Genomic DNA, 18234 nt, shown 5'->3' on the forward strand with positions numbered 1-18234 from the left:
AAATTACAATAGAAATCAGGTATTTGCAAAGAGTATAAATATCATTCGGTTAACTGTACAATGTAATTGTATCTAAAAAATTCATCATATCATATCATTACGAATGGCAATTTGTATCATTCGACTGCAAAGGATATGAAACAATTACAAGCAGCTGCTAGAGAAAAAGTATCATTTTAGAAATAATCAACCAATTAACGAAATCGGAACGAACCCACAGATTCTCGTAGAAGATTGTTCACGTGATCCGTGCCAATAATTTCAGAAATTTCGCAAGGCAACGATAATAAATTTCTCTTTCGTCAGATTGGAGAGTAACTGTAGTCCTCCATAATCTAACGATCGCCCCTAACGAAGAAAATAGCATCGAGTGCCGCTAGTTTTATAACTGTAATTCGTTAATGAGCTGAATCCGACTGAACTTGGTTCTGATTAACGTGTAACGCATTCTTGGGTTTGCCTAGTAGAAAATTTTCAGTCGAACGTCTCTAACAATCGGTGGAGAGTGCATCGAAACTAATCAGTGGTGAAAAAAATGCAAAAAGTGGATTGATGATGATGATCATTCCTTATATCTTTGTTTAAGCCATTACCTTATAACGTCGAGTTATACTTGAGTGGTTCTTCCTTTTATTATAGATAATTTGAGTGGTCAATAATTTAGACATTCAAACAACCTTAAAGAATACTGTTAATATGACACGTAACATAAGAATACAGAAACGATTGTTCAAAAATGACAGACACATCAAACTGTACACGCAAAGGGAAAAACCGTGGGCACTGTACACGGTGATTATCTTATGGAATCTAGCACTGATATAATCCTTGACGTCAGCATAGAGCAATATACCAAAACGGTAATCAAATGTGCTGGTTTTATGTTATACTACCTCATGTACCTAAGTTGTTTCATTGTGTTCGCTTTTTTTTCGTGTTGCTACCGAACCTTATAGATTATTAACGTAGGTGTAATTTGATTGGTATCTCAAATAATATCGATTCTATCGAAAATGTAAACCCAACAAAAACGTTTCGAAACATAATTAGCAATAACGTTTCTTGTACAAACTTTTTTACATTATCAACGATAACAGAGATATTTGACATAGACTAAAAGCTTGAATTTTTAATCAAACTATTTTTAAATAACATTCTTCAAGTTCTTTGTTGGTACATGTATCTTGATAGTACTTTGAAACTACATTCATATACTTTTATATAATATATTAATATGTTCAATATATATTATAGTTCCTTGAATATCAGACCCAAATTCAATATTAAATACTAATATTAGCCAAAGTGCAAATTACAATAGAAATCAGGTATTTGCAAAGAGTATAAATATCATTCAGCTAACTGTACACCGTAATTGTATCTACAAAAATTATATATCGTTACAAAAAGCAGTTTGTATCACTCGACTGCAATGGATATGAAACAATTACCAGCAGTTGCTATCGAAAAAGTATCATTTTAGAAACAATCAACCAATTAACGAAGTCGTCAGTATATCAGGTATTCCAACCTCCTGCCTTCCCAGAAGGGCAATTTTAGGCATTCCCTATCGTCATCGAATCTTTCCCATCTGAGAAATGATTTTAAAGCCCAGAAAAGAAGCCTCAGCGTTATCTGGGAGAAAGAAAGAATCTGTAGAGTAACCAAGAGTGCTATTCGAGCCGGTGGTCCGGTCCTACGTCCCTCGAACCCGTACGAAGAGAAGTCGAAGTCTAGCTTGTAAGTCAAAGTTATCATCTGCCTTTTTTACCCCGACCCCCCGGCCCGCCCCGCGTGCCCGCAGTTCCTCGGATTCCTCCATCGAAGAACCCTTTTTCGAGCATGAGAGAGAGAAAGAGAGGAACGCCGCTCGTCCCTGCCATGTGTTTCGAATGAATTTACATGACGTCCCAGCGTGTAGCTATGTCACTTTTTGCGCGTGTGCGTGCGTACGTGCGTGTACGGATCGGCCAGCATGTGGGCAGAGATTCCCTGCAGCGGCAGATGTTGGACCATCTTCCCGTGTGCCCCTTTCGAGATACGAAACTCGCCATGATTATACCCTATCTGCCCACCGAGGGCAGGGCCGTATCGTCTTGCTGAATTCTTCGGCGCCTCGAATCTACTCGATGACGTAACCCACCCCATCACCCCCGTGGCCGTTCGACGCGAAAATCTCTTCTCTTCGCTTGGTTCTTGTCTTCCCTCGAACTTTCTTTTAGCCTTTCTTTTTACGACCCGTGCTAATACCTTCGCGGCGAACAACCGAATTCGAGAGGATCGCCGGGGACTCCGAAGATGATGCAGGAGGCGAGTGTCGTGACGAAGACTCCGAGCATTCGGTTTATGCTTCGAAGAAAACAGTTTACCATTTTAAATTTCTTTTATTTAGATAAGGCCGAAGTAGTTCTATGGTACTTTATAATTCATTGTTTAACACATTGTCGATCAGTCACGAGTAAACTGATTTGTTTCAACCATTTCTTAACTCTCCAATTCAAATACTAGTTTACTCTTGTGATTCAAACGATTCTAAAGGAACACCTAACTCGAACAATTATAATCCCGCTACTATGCTAATCACTATTGCTTCAGTTACCTAGCTTCGCTTATTTATCCAATTATTACGCGAGTCACCTTCTAATGAAGTCATACTTCCGTTTCCATCTATCTATACGTTTAAGGAAAATAGTTTTTAATTTACCCAATCACTTTACTCCACCTGGAAATGTGATTTTCGGTCCGTCTCGCGGAATTTCTTACCGGATCGCCACTAAGAAACACGCACACTTCCTATCGAGCTTCGCACCTGTAACAAACAAAGAAAAAAACTTGGATCAGTATGAGTGTCGTTTTATTTCATCGAGTATATATTTTTACACGAAACGAAAAAATAAAACGGGGAGGAATTCGTTACGCGTTCTCCCCCATTTTCACCGCGAAACGGCATTCAAACGCTCAGTCAGCGAATTTCTCGTATTACGAGCGCACTCGATACCGAGCTGGCAAAAAAATAATTAGGATGAAAGATAAAAAAAACAACGAGCGGCTGGCAAACGCGCGTCAAGTTGGCCAACCGACCAGTGAAATTGTATCACGGATTTTCGACGTTTTTTTCGCCCGGATTCCTATGAATATTTTATTAAACAAACAGAGAGCTTCTTCTACATTAGGATCAATTTTTGCAACATAATGAACCAACTGCTTTATTATGTATTAAATACTAAACCTGATCTCTTTAAAACAATAGAACGATTGGTTTATTACTATGATTGTCATGCAATTTTATTTTTCTTGGTATAATGTATTCGTATTGATTACACGTATTAGCGATCTCTCAGAAAATTGTAGTATTACACTCTATAATTTCACGTGTTCCACTAAATAATTAAACTATTTCAATTTTACCCATTTGTGGTTCTACCAGCCCTTTCTCATCCAAGAACATACAGTAAACATTACAATAATCTACTAAATAATGAAACCACATTAATTGTGTCCAGCTCGGCTCCTACAAATCCTCTCTCATCCAAGTACATACGATAAACCTTAGGACAATCTGCTACAAATGAACCATGAATCGTTTTGCAAACGAACGAAAAGTGGACCAACTGACCAGTGAAATCGTGGGATGAATTTTCGGTACTCTTTGTCGAAGGCTCGTGAAACTTTTTCCCATTGCTTGTTGTTCTGTGTCAGCCGAAGCAATAATTCGGTTCCTTCGTTCCCGAGGCGCAGGAAATGAGCGTGCGGTTTCGCCGTACGCTCCCGCTTAATAATAATAATTATTGTTATTCCGAGCCTGGGTATCAATCATGACGATTTCGTGACTCAACTTTAGCGAATCACAGAGACAACGTGTACTTGAAGTGAAAACTCGCCTCCGACGGGGGACGATTTAAAAAGCCCGCGGATGTCGTTTATGGTCGTGCGCGCAATTCGATCGCTAACGACGCCTGCAAAAATTACACGCCTTGGGCCTCTTCGAGTCTCGTTACTGAACGTAATCGATATCGAGGCAAATTAGACAGGACGTGTAATATTCGCGAATACCGGATTCATATTTCGAGACGAGTTAGGATCATGACAGGGGCCGCATTTCGTAATGACCTTTTGTGCAGTAATAATGCCGACTGCTGTCGATACTGGTCGAACGATTAGTGTAAAATATGGAGTGCAACCTGTCGCGTAAGTGATGCATGGCGGTTTGACAGTGATAGTGCTATCGGTGTCGTTGCGAGTAAGTGAAGAATAAATCGTCGGGTCTATGGCCTCTATTGGTGTAAAGTAAATCGGTAGTTAAAACGATGGTATAAGTAACGAGTGCTATTATTTCATGGTAACTTTTACTTACTTTTAGCGAAATAGTGCCTTACTTTATGTTTGAATTGTATTTAAATACAAGGAAGAGAACTGAAACGTTGAAAATAAATAAATTCCTGTCTACGCAATTTCACAATTTATGCACACGTTCATTGCACAAATCGATTAACGCCACCAGTCACATAAAAATTGTAACATTACTGACGATTATTTTTTGCCTATTCTTTATCATTAATTTTTGATACCGTTAGATGAAAGCTAAATCTATATTTATGAATTCTACAATATTCATTTGAATTTATGTTATAGAGGGAATTTTAAAAAAACAATGTTCATTATTTCATCGCATTTTTCAACTTTTTGTTTCGTGGAGTTAATCGATTTGTGCCATGAACGGTTCATATAGAAGGTATTACGTTAGAAGAGCGTATCAATGCAAATTTAGATTCAGGAAATAGAAGCAATATAAAATATAATAAATAAATCTACTGGAATTCTAACTCTATTTATAGATTTTGCCATTTCTAAAATCTTCACGAAAATACCCAAATCAAAATTGACACCCTCTCGACCCCTAGACAACGTCATGAATTAACATTTCGCGATTCTTTTTCTCCAAAGACCTGGAACACGATACACGACACTTTTGAGGATCCCGTTTACGACCGCCAAGAGCAAAAGGACTTTCGTCTCGTGCGTGAAAGCACGACCGAAGCAACGGACTGAGGGTAGCAATTTTCTCGGTCCTCGACGCGATGCGCATGATACTGCGCACGAAATGAATTCAAATTAGCAACAGAGTTAAACCGTTCACGGTGGAGTCCGGCAGGCATAATTCTATCTCTCCCCCATCGCGGTACCAACCACCAACGAGATCTTTATTTTCCACGTTCTTTTATTCGTGTTTTTTTTTCCTCGTTGTTGCAAATCGATCCCGACCGAAAATCCAATTTTATGCTCCGTTCAAGACGCGCTCGGGCTTCGCTCTTAGCGCATTACGTATTCCAGCCTCGCCCCGACCCTCTGGTATTATTGCTCGACTCTGTGCTTTTTTATTTTTACTTTTTATTTTTTTGTTTCGTGTCCGTTTTTTGCTTTATTTTTCATTTTATTTTCGTCCCGGGCCCGATCCCAGTTTCTTCCTCCGGAGTTAGTTTATCGGTAAACCGAGCGTTCATTATAATCGCATCAAGACGAGAAGGATGATGTCGTGGAGGAGGGCAGCCATGGCCCGGCCAAAGTAAAAGGGCACTGGCCGCGGATTCCTCGATGGAATTTCATCCCGCGATGCGCAACGACATGCTTAGTTTCAACCAAAGTCACGTTTACGCCGATCCTCCACAAGATTTTGATTTTCAGTATTTGTTTTACACCCCCGCCATCTGTTTTATGAGTTAGTTTGCTCCTCGTTTTGAATTACTAAGGTGTCTTAATTACTATTTTCATTTTATATAAAATTGTAGCAGTCTTAATAATAGTATTGCTGCAACAGACAGACAATTTTAGAGAAAGACAAATAGTTTTGCAATCGATTTAATTAAATACGAGAGAATATCTTCACACATCTTCAATTTATTTTGTTGCCTAGAATCGCCCATGGCTGTTTAACTCACGTCAGGATACCGTGTACTTTATAATTATTCCTTGAAATATGACACGAAATGATTGCGACGTTATAAAGAAATAAAATTGTGCGATAAAATGTTCTTATATATGTATATTGCGTTCCCTTTAATCCTCCCAGCAACAACATTCACCCCGAGCCGTGTACTTTGCATTTGTAACAAGAATATCGCAACTCCTATCAAAAGGAAACAAATAAAACCATTTCTCTGAAATCAAAATCTCAAATATCGTAAACCTCGAGTACCAGAACCCTTCCCGTGACGCGAAACGCTTTAATAAAAATTTAATTCTCGAGCTGAAGTCTCATGAATACGCAAACACGTATTTCCATCGGTCCGACTTTCTGTAGGGCAAACATAAAATAATCCAGGCCAGGATTATAAGTCGGTCGAGCATTCGCGACAAACCGTCGGCAGTTTTCATAAATTCCAGCAGCATCAACCCTTTACCTGTTCCCCTTAGAATAAATATTACCCAGGACGGATCCACCGCGTATTATATTATAATGGTGAGGGCATACTAATGGAATCCGAGAACACGAAGGTTCGTCAGCGGCGAGAACAGGAGTTCGAAGGTACACAGATGGTCCAGCATAGCCCCTTACCCCTTCGACGGAGAAATTTGCTCGGCCTCGTGTCGAAGAACGACGGGAAGGGGGGAGCCTATTAATATTCCTTAGACAGCGAGATCCCGTGAGAAAACTCCCTAAGGGTGTTTTTCCTTCGCTCATTAGCATAAGGCGATGATCCTTTCGTTTCTCACGCTACCTGCGACGTTTACGCTACCCGATATACGAATCCTCGAGGAGTCGTGAACTTTGTTTTCCGTTTTCTGTCCCACTCGAATGCTTTACATTCTGTAATAATTGAATTCAAGCATTGCTCTGTGATGCATGGAGGATGCTGTGTGGGTAATTTGTAAATTATCTTGAAGAATAATTATGAACAAAGAGGGACTGATATTTATGTTATTTCATCATTTTTGATAAACGTGATTATTGGACAATTTTTCGCGAGATGTACATTTGACTGTTCGGTACTTTTTAAGAAATTACGAATAAATGTATTATGTATCTTGTACTTTATATGAGTATACGTGAAAGTTTCCATTGGAAATTTTGCATGGTGAACGATAGCTAACGGTTTCGATGCTCGCACTGTCCCGATTTCCAACCCCTCCGGCATCGAATTTTCATAAAATTCCCATAAATATACGCTTTCGGGCCGTCCTTATTTATATACAATATTTATACGCCACGCATGACCTGAAACGGTGTCCCTCGTGAAATTCAAGCATAGGTATATCGACCTATCTCAGGTCGAAAGGGGTGAAAAGGGAGAATAGATGATGCTACTACGACACACCTGTAAACGATCCAATCCTTCGACCATCGATAGTTCAGTTTGACGAGCATACAGTCTCAAGTATCACGATATCGGTTCCTATTTCAAAATGTGACTGTGCAAACGTTGACACTTTGCACATGGCAGTAAAATTGTCGTTAATCTTTGGCCATTAAGGTGTGACTAACCGATCCAAGGAACATACTATGTAGCGAGGAAAATACTCAAGATGAATGAACTTTATAACTACGGTTTCTGTTATAGAATTATATATTTTAAATGTATTATTACAGTGTACCTTAGTGTAACACACGGTGAGTATTAAATTCAGTATTAACAGACTGGCAATTGAGCCTAAGAAAATGTGTTATTGTACTTTCTCCACCTATGACATATTCATAGGAAATGTTTCGTTTAAATTAAGTTATTTAATATATGTCTTTTTACTAACTAATGTTCAACTCTATTTTTTAGTTGTGATTATTTCTCTGTGATTATTTCTTATCACAGAGGACTTTATATTTACATTTAAACTGCTGCTCACTTCAAACTAAATTTGTTCCCTTCCTGGATTTATACTCTACGAGCAACATATTATTTAATTGTTCTTCCTACAATTATCAAAGATCAAGAACTGTCTCTGGTAGAACTGAAACGATGCCCTAAGTTTAAAAATATGAAGAACCACTGTGTTAAAAATCGACGACAACAAGCTATGGGAGTGGGCCTAACCGAACGCATCTCGCTCACGCCTACCGTCCCGCTCTTTATCCACTTCGCAACGCAAAAATCACTTTTCCGTCGGTCTACCCACGCAATAACGATCCCATTAGCTCCTCAAATCGTTCTCTGGATCGCCACTAAATTATCCAATAAAGTGCAGCGCCGTTACTCTCGACCAATACCCGTCACTGGTCATGCACGACAGCGTTCGCTCTTTCGTTCGTGACACGAAACGAAACATACCGTCCAAAAATTGTATAAATCGCGCAGTTGTTTCGCTTCAGTGGGTGTACAAGATACGGCTGGGTATGTGTCACTTTTTTAAAAATATATGAGCGACAGAATGATATATGGTTGACGTTCTGGTCACGTTTGATCACTAGCGAAAGCGAGAAAAACCTTGTAAACCTAGACTGTAGTTTCTTTACTTTTCAGGAACTTTTGATTGACCTTTACTTAGCTTGAAAAAGTGTACTTTTTAATAGTGTAAAAGGATTTTCTTTTAAATTGATAGTTTAGAGAATTTATGATATCAAGGGTTTTTTTGGAGAGTCTAAGCGTATATATTAAGTGAGTGTATGTAGCTAGTAGGTAAAGGTAAAAACTGACTTGAATGCTAAGAGATTCTTGGACATTTTCATAAAAGATTTTTCTTCATTTAACTAATACGACACTTTCTACGCCAAGGGTTAATTTTCCCTGCAACGAGTACTCAATTTTTAATGTGTACAATCTTCCTACAATAAGAGCACGCTATTAACACTATGATAATTCAAATTTCAATCCGTTCGCAACACTGAAACTAACAGAAAATTGTTCATTTATTACTCGTTACTCGAGATCTCTATCTAGGTAAGAATTTCGCCTATCGTTGGATTGAGATGAAAGAAGGCGGGTTTACTGAAAGTTAGCCTCGAAATCCGTCGTGATGAAAAGAACTGCGAAGACGTGGAGAGGCAGAGCGGACTGATCTCAGAGGAAAAGTCACGTAGAACTTTTTCCGGGTGGTGAATTTTTCGAAGCCCTCGAAGCTCCGCGAAGAGGGTGAGAGGACCCCGGCACAGAGGAAGAAGGAATCCCCATCGTCACGAAATCGACGAGCAAATACTTAAGGCGTAACCTCGTTACGCCGCCAGCCAGTGGAAAAGCGAGAAAAATCCACTCGAAGCCAGCCTGCAGCGACGACGCTGGCGGCGGCGACGGCGCGGAAAACTCGCTTCCGGTCGTTCGACGTCCCTTCGACCGTTTGAAATACGACTGGAGCCGTTGATGCGCGCCCCTCCTGTGCAAAAAAACACGCGAATCGCGCCCGCGCTCCGCTGAGAAAAATGTTGGAAAATTTGGCGATGTTACAAAAAAATTGTATTACGTCAAAATGCTGCGTGATTTTAACGACGAACAATTTGAAGAATACAGAGGAAAACGGACGAGTGCTTGCAAAGTTTGGCTACGTGAAATTCATGTTTGATTACAGAAATGTGATGAATTAGGAACATCTCTGAGTGACTGGTATTTAAAAAATACATCTATGTAGAATGATATAGAGAAGAAGTGTTTCGAAACAGCTTTTATTTAATAGTAATACTTTCTGTGCATTTATTCCTTTTTTATAAACGACTGTCACCATATTAAACTTCATAACTTCTTTAAACCACTACTAAAATATAAAGCAAAACAGAACCTGATATATTGTACACCAAAAATGTTTTCAAATATTTAATTTTTCCAGTGCTCCACATAGGAAACTCGCCATACCAATTTTCCTGACTTTCTGATAAATCAATCTTGAGATACAAATCAAAAATAGAAGTCAATTGTGAGAGAATCCGTGGGATTGAAGCTTAAAAGAAGGAATTTCGCAGAATTTTCGATGGCTTCCTCGGTATGAGCGTCATTTCCTAACTCCGACGTTTTCGATCGTTCCCATCTGAAACGACGATGAACTCGCGTTCTGATAAAGTGTTTGAATCGCTGCAAATGCGACTCTGCACTTTGCGAAGAGTTATAGAGTCAAGGAGGAAACCAATCCTTCGAATCGAAGACCGCTCAATTCCTTCTGACCTAGATCCTAAGTCGGTTTCCATCAAATTTTGCTGACAGGTTATTCTCTTTATTGCGAACTATTGTTTGATCTATTGATGTGTGATATATTTCAAGTCCTTAATTTATTAATGCTATTACCTACACCACAATATTATTGATGACCCATGGTTCTGGACCATCATCGTTCTAGGAGTAATTGAATTTTTCTGCAACGACTTAACATGGCTATTCCAATGCTACTAATAGTGTTTTTTATTTTCCTATCCTATTCCTGTTTTACAACCATATTTATACTTGTCAGTTTCGTAAATGTTCAATTTCTATTCCACTCTTCGTTGATATCTATTTCAGCAGACAATTTTTCTTGAACTGTTTTTAAATTATACAATATACCAGAAAATATCGCTGTCGTATGAAACAACGTGCCATAAATATGCAATATCCATCACAAAAGTATTAATTTAAAAGTATCATGTATTATACACAACTAACACAATATCACATTCCAAAAAAGATCAAATTGAATACCCAGAAAGATAGATTAGAAGGAAAGATACATAAGGCAAAAATGGCGTAAAGTGGACCTCATTCAGCGGAAAGATAATTTCCCATAGCAACCTGCAATGAAACGAGTCGACTCCACCTAATCGTACCACTTCAAGCTAAAACGCGCTAAGCGAAGATCCAAACGGATTGCCCCTGCGCCCGAGGTAATTACCTGATTCGGCCACGCGTAATTGTTAGCGATTAGAGTGTCGGTTTCGGGACATTTCTGAAGCAGGTGATACGGGCACCTTCGTACCGTTGCTAATGCCCGTCTCACGAACCGAGTGTCCATTTCGAGCGAAATCCTTCTGCCTGCCCGAGGTCCAAATGACTAACCTCTCATACTCGAACACGCTCAACATTTGAGACACAGGCTATTCAACTCTCGATGCACACGGGGAAACACTTGAAGCGCCTTTACTGTTTGACGGAGTTTCAATTCGACTTGTCCGAGCGTTTGAAACGGAACTTGGATTTCTGGAGTTAAAGAGGATAACGCGAGCATCACCGCTGACCAACCACTGGAAAGCGAACAATCAAGACCAATTGTTCGGTTGCTGCTCCTTACAAGGTATCTCGATGCGACTAGTATGGAAATTAAAATATTAACTAATTTTTGGAAGTGTTTTTTAACTAGATCTATCGCGAGAGTTATTTAAGAGTATTATCTCTTCTAAATCGACTCATTTTAGTTATCTGCTGCTCCAACTCATCTAAAATAAGGCTCATCTATCTTGTTCTACCATGAGCTTAACAACAATCTGGTAAAACTATCGACCAAATGTTCAACAAAAACGATTACTAACATCCAACTCTGACTTTTTTAGACACAGATACTGATTTTGATATCCCAGGCGCCCTAGCAGTAAATCAATGATTTTATCAACTATTTCTAAACGATTCTAACTTGCACTGCTACTTCCAGCCATTAACTCCTGGATAACTCCTGGTTAAATTTCAGTTCTCAATTCCTACCTGAGTAATCAACCGCCAGAAAAGATTTCCTCTTCAACGACAAGTGTTCCAAGGCTGACCAGTGGCAAAATATTAATCCCCCGTCGTTCGAACTACCGCTAAAAATCCGGAGCCCCGACCTTGGTCGGTCGTCGAACGCAGAAATCAGAGTCGGTACCGGCTCCGAAACGGGAAGGAGCCCGCGAGGAACGAGGCAACCGAGTCGTAATCGAAAAGTTTCGTAAGACGATTTTTTTCACCGAGCGCTGGGGCGATGGAGAAGGCGAGTCCCCGTGGTCGAGGCCAAAGAAAGCCACGGGGTTTAGAATAAATCAAGTAGAAAGGCCCCGAGAGAACCACGGCTAGAAATATTCGGCGCTCGCTTTGAACGAGGCCGCTGCATGGGACGGCCCCAAAGGAAGAGGAAAAACGAGCAACGGAGAGGGGCCCAGGCCCCGAAGGAGGACGGGACGAGACCCAAACGGAGCAGGACGGAGAGGAGAGATGGCAAAAGGAGGCGAACGAACCAGGCTCAGGCTACGTTACAGCAGCTACGACTGAAGATATCAATCAACGGGCGCATTGTGCTCAGGGATAATTTGACGCGCGGCTGAAAGGGCCAGATCTCGAATTCCACGACCGGATAATGGCCCCTATGAGGCCCCGAGGAGCCAGAACTTCGGGGGTATCTACCGAACCGCAGCTTTCGTAGCGGTGGAATCGTCGTGCGCGCTTCGAACCCCGCCTGGCCCGCGATTGTCTTCTCGGCTTGGCCTTTATTTTGGTCAAGACACATTGTTCCAATTCCACGAACGCATTACTCAAGGGCTGGATAACGAATCGATCGCGTCGATTTCATTCGTAGCGCTATCCGATACCAACGGTGACGTCGGATTGAGTGCTTAAACCTGGGGACTTTTAAATCGGGAAGGGTGGTAGGTGTTCACTGGTTGCCTGGATGAAATCGGTTGAGGTAGATATGAGCCGTTCACTGCACAAATCGAATAACTTCACTTCTTGAAACGTCTCAAATTTATGTGTCAAAGCACTTGGTATAGTCATAACTTTTTATATTCATAATAACTTTCTTAAATAATAAAGGTTAACACCATTAATCGACAAAATTTTGTTGGTCATTGGATGATAATTAATTTATTTCAGAGGCATTTTGATCGCATTTCTCAACTTTTTGTTTTATGAAGTTAATGGATTTGTCCAATGAACAGGTCATACGTTGGAAGCTCATGTTATTTTGTCATTCACTCTTTTTTCCTAACATATTTAAGAATTGTTGCAAATTGTTTTTATTTCTTCAAAGAAGTCATCAGATCTCTAATACAGGACTTGGTTTGATTTTTCGTAATTTTCTCACCTATGGTTAAACATAGCTTTCAACTGGATTTTTTTTGATATAGAAGAATCTTGAAAATTAAGGTTTTCTGTGAGAAAAGTGAGTAAGTTGTCTAATAATTGCGAACAGTTCACATATATTCTACTCTCTGTCTCTCTGCCAGGCCCCCAAAATTTTGTTCGAGGCAAGAAATTCCTAAATTAATGATGGGTGGATGATATAATACATTTCAATAGTAATTTCTAAATAATGCCTGATTTACAATGAGAATTTCAAGGGTAACGATTGAGCTACGACGTGAAGTGACGGGATGAGTTGTATAAAATATTTTATTAAGTCGGAAGCGAATGACTCTTAATGACAAAGTACCGTAAAAGTCAGACTTAGGTTTATATCAATCATCACACTACAAAGTCCACTGCAGTGATTAATTTTTTGGAAAGATATCGTACAAATTCCAATTATTTAATGAAAAAAAAAAACAGAAAAAGGAGCTTCTTCATCTTACCTGCCAATCATCAAACAATTAAATTCAAAACTATTATTCCTCCATATTCTCAACCATTACAATTCCCTTCTTCCAGAAATACGTGTTCGTATGTACTCTAACATTTTCAACTTCATCATCCTCATTATTTCGCGTCTAATATCGGTGAACACATGTTCGAAAGCATCTATTACCTAACTATTCTCGTAAAAATACGACACGTTCACTTTCTCCAAATTCCCGCGATAAAAACTTGCCAACAATACAAATAAACGTCATACTTCAACATAGAGCACTCCAGAGTTGAAAGCTAGACCTGCCAAGTTGCAGCACCGAAGTCCGCCGGATCGGAATCACCACCATCCACTACGTTATTTTTTAGAGCACAGATGTCGTTTGCTTTTACTTTGCTCGTATATTCACGGTTTGATTCACATTCCTATCCAGAGATCGTAAATTGGACGTCGAGCGGCGCAGCCAAACTTCCAACGCGTCGAGCGTCCGTCGGACAACGAACGACCAACGTCCTCCGAGAGAACATCCGTAACCTGATTTATTCAAACGTTGACCATTCGAAATTCCTTTAGATTTCTTCCTCGGTCTGATCGAGCATGATTTACGCACGAATCGCGTCGCTTCCGATTTCGAAACGGTCTGGCGATTAATTATGGAAGATGGCGTCTCGTCCAGGCGATAAAAAATAGGAGCTACGTTGCGCGACGCTGACGGGGAACCTCGACCGCGTAAAATATTACACCGATATCCGTCTCCAACGACTTTATCGCCTGTAATTAATACCCTTACAGATAGTTCTCATCGACGCGATCCACGCGGTCGTCAACTTCTTCGCTTTGATAAGACTTCTTTTGGAGTAACCGATTTCGGAGTCACTACTAAAACGAAAACTGGGCTTGCGGACACGGTAAATGTCTTGGGTAATTTTATTTTATGTTTTGGAAAAAGATTTGTATAAAAAAAAGGCATCTTATATTACCCAACTAAGTTCTTGGTTTATTGTACCCCTCCGGGAAAGGGTGATAGAATCATTTGTTCCGTCGAGTGATTCTACGTGGCGACACGATTAAAAGAGAAATTATTTCTTGGTTATTTACAACTCCACCGATTAATACTCTAAATGAACTGTAGGTGCTATAGGAATTGAGAAACAAGTTAATATTCGAACAAATTAAGCACCAGGAGTGATTGATATCGGCTATCAAGAGGAAACCAAGGAAATTGTGAGTAACTTGAAGAGCTAATAGATATCCCTACAAGAAATATCCCTTTACTGTTTTTTGATAAACTCCAAACTTCTACTCGTTGTTGCTTCGTCAACGGATGCTTCTCCTTCTGAAATTCTTTTCTCAATCTAGCATTTCATGAAACAGATATTTCTCTTACTCCATCTAATCGAATCTTGGGATCGCGGTTTGCCGAATCCCTGAACAGGTAAAAGGCACGCGTGCAAAGCGAAACGCCCAGCACGATTTTCCCCAGTCGGAAGCTGAATGGAGCACTTGACTTCCCGATTTCTCCCAAACAGGATTAAGAGACCGAGAAGAGTGCGTCCACGCCTGTCTGTCGCCATTTCCACGATACAATGCGACCCCGAGGGCGCCTTTACCTGAACGCCACCAGCACGTGCTTCCCTTTTTGTTCGATACGAGGAAATTTTTCGAGCTCGACACGCGAGACACCTCAACCGCTCTACAGGTGGACTCTCTTCTCAGCCAGCGCTTTGGGACAGAGATTTGCGGTCAGCCTGTTTGCCTAACAGGTGGATCTATTCCACTGGCGACGATTACACGGTAAACTGTTTGCAGTGTCCGTCCTCGAAGAGACGCCAAAGTCCTCCCGAGACTTCAAACCGATCCGCGTTCATCTCGACGAATTTGCATGAACCTTGGTTCTGGGAACGATGGTTTACACTTCGAGCGACTGGGTAGTTGAGAACTGAGAAAGAGCTGCTCGAGTTATGTCCGCTGAGCGAGAAGTCATCGCGTAATTTCGGAGTATATCTTTTTGAAGAATTGTTGAGAATTGTAATCTAGAGAGTGATAGTTAGCGATGGAGGTAACGAACTTTTTCTGAGTGAAAAAATATTCCTCTAGGACTATATTGAATGACGGGTACAACAGCCCTCCACACTTTACGATTAATTATTACACAGATTATCGTGTAAAAAATTGTTATATCTGTGAAAATACATAGTACATCGAAGAACTCGGGAACTTCGCTACTCCGTAATCAAGATTCGTGTAGTCTAGAGACTGGTAGCACCGATAGAGGTAACGAATTATTTTGGAGTGAAAACAAATTTCACTACGACTACATCGAATGGTAGGTACAGCTGTCTAAGATTTTACAATTACCGTTTAGATAATTATACAGATTATCGTACCAAAAATCGTTATAGCCATAGAAATGCACAGTGGATCGAAGAGATACTGTAGCAAACCCAAATGGTTCGATGAAAGATTCGTCGAGATTCAAAGGAACTTGAAATATAGTAACAAATTCAAATAAAATAAAAATTGTTTAAAATTCCTAAGTGAGATCCTGAGAAGTCCAGACTCCCAGAGAAACAAGAAACACAGGAAAAATCACACGGCTCCAATTTCCCATAGTACACGCCTCTTTCTAATTATCCTACGAACGCACCTCAGAATCGGAGCAAGTAAAGGAGATTCAGAGGAGACTTTCTAAACACGGATAACAAGTTGAAATTTCAGCATTTTCTTGTAAAACAGAGTACGGTTTGTTCTCTCGTCGAGTTTATTAAAGCAATCCCTTACCTCGTTTGCTCGTTGGCGATTGGTTGAGATCTGGTGGCGAAAGTGCCCGTCGGCTGCTAACATGTCCAAACGTAACATATTCTTCGGTTCATCGTGTCTCTCGGCGATCATCGTACAAAATATCTCGCAGCTTTTTTCCCCCACTATTTAGCACACATTTTTCGTTTTCATTTCATCTGTTTCTCTTTCGTACATCGCTTTACACTTGCCCGCACTCGCAGCGACTATAAGAATTCGTTCGTTTCCACGAGAGGTGTGATCGGTTGGTCTTCGTTACGCAACGATCGAACAGCAACGCGTACTCGAAGAGAAACGGTCAAACAAGCATCGAGTTGGCTCTTCGGCGACGCGTGGCGGGACCACGCTCCATTTTTGTCACCGATCTGCTCGCGATCTCGCGCAAGAGAAACCGTACGTGCTAGGACTGAGGAAGATCGGTTCACGCGTTTCGGAGCACCACGTGACTCGACACGACGTCGCACAAACCGTTCGAACGATCGTCGACGTCCATTGGTCTCACTGTGACGTGATAATTCACTGGTGAAATTCGATCAGCGAGACGGATTCACCCAAAGTCAGTGAATTCTGATCGGCCAAGTCCGCCTCGAACGATCCTCGAGATCATCTTCGGGTGTCGAGGCAACTTCTCCGTATCCAATTTCCTCTTGAATTCTGTGCGATTGAAAGTGCTATCGCAGCGATTGGCCCGCGGATATTCCAACCTCGAGCACCGCTCGCTCCCCGAGATCTCCCCGAACATCTGTTAGCCAGAACCGGGGATCGGTTGGAGCGGGTTCCGTGTTCCCGCAAGCCCGCGTTCATCGTCGATCGCGGCAGGTCTCGTGGCAGATGATGAAATTCGATAGCGGCGGAGGCTCGAAGTATTTTCCCCGAAAATCGGTGATAATCGTTTCGATCGCTGCCCCTGAACTCGAGTCGTCCCGCGATATCTTGTGATAAAGTCTCGACGATGGACGGTTTCCTCGGACCGCGGTGGTCCAGGATCATCGGGGACGATTAGGCAAATCCATCTCGAAAGCGATTCTCTGGCTTTCCCAGATGCCGATTATTGCGCCGTGTCCGAGAAGGGACGGTCGATGGTAGACTAGATGAAGAGACTGCCCAGGAAGGTTCACACTGCCCGGCGGTCTGATCGCTGACGACTGAACGCCGTGGTAGCGTTTCACCGCGTAGTAAGCCGACTCTCGCCCCGCCATCGGCCTCTCTTTCTCTACCTCTCCGCGAGGGTGTGAGCGAGAGAGACGAACGATCGAAAGAAACGAGAGAGGGTCGGCCGTAGGAGCAAAAGAGATCGAGAAACACCCGTCCTTTTCGACCCACTCTGACGTTCTGCGCGTCCTGAGAGCAGCGTGCCCCCGTCCTGGTGCTCCGTTCCGTTCTCTGCATTCACCCCCACCGAATCCTTTTCGCTCGCTCCCCACCCTTGCGTTTGCTTCCCCCACTCCAGTCGCGAACCCCCCCACCGCGACGCATGAAAAGTTCCTGTGCTCGCCGTTGGGCGGCACCAGCGTCCAAACTCTCGAGCGGGACGCCGTTCGAGCGTGGCGGGCAACAAAGATCCCGTCGGTTAGCGGCGTTATGTGGGAGAGAACGCGCTCCACTGGTTGGTGGAAGAGGAGTGGTAACTACGGGTGTGAGTCGTCGATTTCCCCTCTCGTCGTGCCGCCGCATTCCCCTCCATCTTTATCGCTCCACCTCCACCCCCACCGGCGCGGCACGTGTTCCGTTCCGCTCGAGCCTGCGTGAACGTCACTCGCTTCGTCTTTGTCTCCGTTTGCTGCGTGCCAGGGATCGTGGTAGGGGTGACGGATTCGTGGCGGGGGTGTGAGTCGAATGGTGGGGAGCAGAAGAGCGTAATGTTGCCAGCACGCGTCACGCGCTCTCCACGCTGCGGCTATGGCAGTTCCGCGGTGAAAAGCCTGCCGATTTTGTTGAAAACGTATTGTCACCGATTCGAGATCGGTATCTTAACCGCTTGGAGGGAAATCGATCCTAATTTGCTTTGGAAGGCTTTTTTGAATT

The 18234-nt window shown here is 41.9% G+C and overlaps 1 long non-coding RNA gene across 1 annotated transcript; it reads right to left on the reverse strand.

Annotated features, from left to right (window-relative positions):
* Positions 1-32: 32 nt before the first annotated feature.
* Positions 33-17626, reverse strand: LOC128894587 (uncharacterized). Its single transcript, XR_008461597.1, has 3 exons — positions 16192-17626; positions 2705-2809; positions 33-2349 (listed from the first exon to the last, which is right to left on the reverse strand). It is a non-coding gene; the product is annotated as an uncharacterized LOC128894587 (long non-coding RNA).
* Between the last annotated feature and the right edge of the window lie 608 nt (positions 17627-18234).

The sequence above is a fragment of the Hylaeus anthracinus genome, unplaced genomic scaffold (assembly GCF_026225885.1).
Source record: "Hylaeus anthracinus isolate JK02 unplaced genomic scaffold, UHH_iyHylAnth1.0_haploid 4, whole genome shotgun sequence".
Taxonomy (NCBI): domain Eukaryota; kingdom Metazoa; phylum Arthropoda; class Insecta; order Hymenoptera; family Colletidae; genus Hylaeus; species Hylaeus anthracinus.